The sequence below is a fragment of the Pinus tabuliformis genome, chromosome 2_2 (genome assembly GCF_031772625.1).
Source record: "Pinus tabuliformis cultivar Carrire ecotype Pingquan chromosome 2_2, CPIR1, whole genome shotgun sequence".
Lineage (NCBI taxonomy): Eukaryota > Viridiplantae > Streptophyta > Pinopsida > Pinales > Pinaceae > Pinus > Pinus tabuliformis.
Window position 1 is genome coordinate 176,467,096 of NC_142300.1, and position 3,672 is coordinate 176,470,767.

A 3,672-nucleotide genomic window follows, 5' to 3' on the forward strand; every position below is an offset into this window, starting at 1 on the left:
ACAAGGAACTTTGGCGAAATGAAGCGAAATGAAGGGGATAGGGGGCTTCTAAATTCTTGAGGAAGTTTTGGGGAGTAGGGAGGGATGTTAGGAAGTAGGGGAAAGTGGAATCTTAGAGATTGAGTGAGGGGAAGGGGTCCAAAAGGGAAAAACACAGGCCAAACCTAGAAAATTGCCAGGTTGTAGCAAGAAACTAGGGTTTGTGCAAAAATGAGGAATTTGGGGGATCTCAGTGATGGGAAGTGTTTGATAAGGTACTTTAATGATAGGAGAAGGTGTATGAACATCAGGATATAAGTTTTGCTGATGATTTGACCGTCCAAGAGAAATTGCCTTCAAAACCCTAGGAGAGGGAAATGACCTTACCTAGGCTCAACTGAAGCATGAACAAGGTGTAAAATGACCCAACGGAACATGACATGATGAGGAAAAACCTATGAATGATGATAAACTCAGCTGAATGATGACATGGACCGACATTTGGACAACTTTAGAAAGAGTGAAAGCAAACCCTAGACCTAATGCCTAGTGACCAAATTTTGCTTTAAGACTCACTGAAATGACAAAATTTGACCTTGACACTTTAAAATCACTTTGTAAGAGCATATTTGATCACTGGAGGAAGCCTGGAAATACTGACACTAACACATGAAACATAGGGTTCTCAAAGAGCTTGATACATCTTTTATTGTCACACTGGATCACAGTGGGATCTATCTCATGTCCAAACAAGCCCACAAGCAACTTTCTCAACCAGATGGCTTCACATGTTGCCAAACTAGAAATGATGTACTCATCCTTTCTTGAGCTCAATGCAAATAATATATGTTTTTGGTTGAACTGGGAAACAACTGCTAATACAACACTGAAAGTGAAACCTGATGTGATTTTCTTGTTTATAGAACCCCTTTCCCAATCTGAATTAGTGAAGCCCTCAATATTCACCCCATCAACCTATCTATACCACAATCCATACTCTATTGTCCCCATGAGATACCTCCATACATGTTTGGCATCAACCCAATGCATCTTGGTAGGCTCAACCATGAACTAGCTCAAGGATTTAACTGCAAAACACATATTTGGTCATGTGTTCACCAAATACATTATTGACCCAATCAATTGTTGGTAAAGTGTGGGGTCTACTCACTCTTATCTGGATGTGTCCACCTTCCTCCGGTTTGTGACTAGAGGCATGGTCATGGGCCTGCAATCTTGCATGTGAAATCTCCTTAAAATGTTTAGTGCATACTTGCCTTTCCCCAAGAATATCTCCCCATCTCCCTGTTAAACCTCCATCCCAAGGATATAGTGCATCATCCCCATATCCTTAATCTCAAACTCACATGCAATATCTCTCTTGAATTCTTGGATGAGCTTATATCCAAATTTCAAAATCAGATAGTCCATGTACAACACTAGAATAAACGACTCACCTCAAAAAACAATGTAGTAGAGGTTGGGGCCCGCTTCACTCTTAGTGAAGCCCAATCCCTAAAGGTAATTTTAAATACTATCATACCCTACATGTGGAGCATGTTAGAGCCCATACAAGGCTCTCTTGAGTTTGTATACGTGAGTCTCCATATTATATGTCTCAAACCCCTCTGGATACTCAGTATAAATATCCTCCTCAATAACCCCATTGAATAATGTTGTTTTAACATCAATTTGGTGGATCTTCCACCCCAACTAAGATTCAATGGCTATAATGGTCCTGACAGACAAATATCTAGCCCCAGGGGCAAAATTCTCGTTATAGCCAATGCCCTCTAACTGCAATAACCCCTTGACCAAAATTCTTGCCTTATATTTCTCAATGCTCCCAACAACCACATTACTTGATCTTATGGACCCAATAAGATCCCACCATGAATTTTCCCACAGGCCTTAGTACAACCTCCCAGACATTGTTTTTCATGATTCAGGCATACTCCTCCACCATGGCATCTCTCCACACTTTTTTGAGTGGCTTCCTCCAGGTAGCTAAAAGGCTCGACATCCAATAACTCAATCATGAGTTCCATATACCATGTCTACCTCTGTGGTTTCCTACTCCATCTAACTAATGTACTAGAAGAAGCAACTCACTCATGTTCCTCTTGGATCAATTTCTTTTCCCACCTTGCTCTCCTTCTCCTTGTGCTGGGAGTTACAGCATGAGTTCCACTTTCTCCTATAATTGTGTGTCCCCTTCATCCTCATGTTGCTCGACCTACCCATCAATGTGTACAATTTTCTTTTGAGGAACTAAGTTGCATACTTGGGAGACTACAGCTCCTCATCATGCATTATGGCCTTCTCACACTCTAAGGACTTCCTCAATGCCCTTTCTTCCTCAAACTTCACATCTTTTCTGATGATTGTCTTCCTGAGTGTTGGTACATATATCTTGTACACCTTGGTTGCCTCATTGTGGCTCGTGAAGATATGCTTCTCAGTTGTGGACTCCAACTTTTACCTCTTCTTTTTTCATACAAGGCAGTAGACCAGGATTCCAAATATCTAGATGTTGAGAAGTGTAGCAAGAAAGTCTCAATTAGAGTTTTCCTTGGTAAAATTGAGAAAATTTGAATCTCTACATCAATAGACGACTTGGAGGTCGTTAACTGAGGTGACATGGCTCTTGTCACTCAATTAGCTTAGTAAATTAGAGTTAGTGGGCTTGGATTTCAATTAAGAATGTGTGATTACTAAATTTTAGTAATCCAGTTTAGTTATTTCTAGTTGTATTCAGTTAAACTAGTTCCAACTGTTGATAGAACTAGTGGAAGGTCAGTTGTACAGTGGGACAACAGTCTAACTCAATGATCATCTAGTTGACTGATCAATCAACTTAAAATAGCTAGTGCATGCAATAAATTTGAGTTCCTCAGTTGTGGTGGAGATTCCAAGGCAGTATACAATTAAGTATATGCTAGATTAAATGTAGAGTGTATAATATTGGTTAGGTGATCAATCCTTGAGAACTCTGCAAGGAAATGGGAGTGAGTGCAGGGAGTGCAAGTGTGGGACGAGAAAGTGCGAGCAGCGCGAGTGCAGGCAGAGCGAGTGTAGGCTCAGTATTTTCAAGAGCAGTCTGAGGAGGCTGGAGGACGCAGAAATTGGCCAAGTGTTGGCCATAGGTCCTCGATCAGTAGGGAGAACAGTTTTGCCTTTGCAGGTGGTGCTCAGAGTTGGAACATGCAATTCTAATGGTTTCTCTAGTCAACTGATTAATGCAAAAAGGCTTAAGGTTTTTTTAGCAATTGCTTTTCCCTATAAACATTTGTGTACCAGTGTATTTGATGATGCATTTTCCCACATTTTGTTCTAAATTGTGAATTAATTTCTGCATGGTAGTAGAGTAGAACTGTGTATCTTGATTTAGATTAAATTTCTTGAGCACTTGAAATTCTATCACCAAATTTCTACATGGTATCAAAGCAAAATTCACATTAGAACAACAGTGGTGTAGCAACTTATGTAAAGTGTGTCAGATTCCTGTTAGTGATTTTCTAGTTGCCCTAAGTGTTGTGGACAAGTGGCAGACTTGTCAAAACAAGTGGGTTGTATTTTGATGCCCTAAGGATTGACTTTTGGAGCATCCAAGATTCCTCAAGTGCGCTGGTTTTTCTACCCTATTTCACTAGTTTGGTGTTTGAAAAATCAAAGATAAGAGAACTTGTTGCA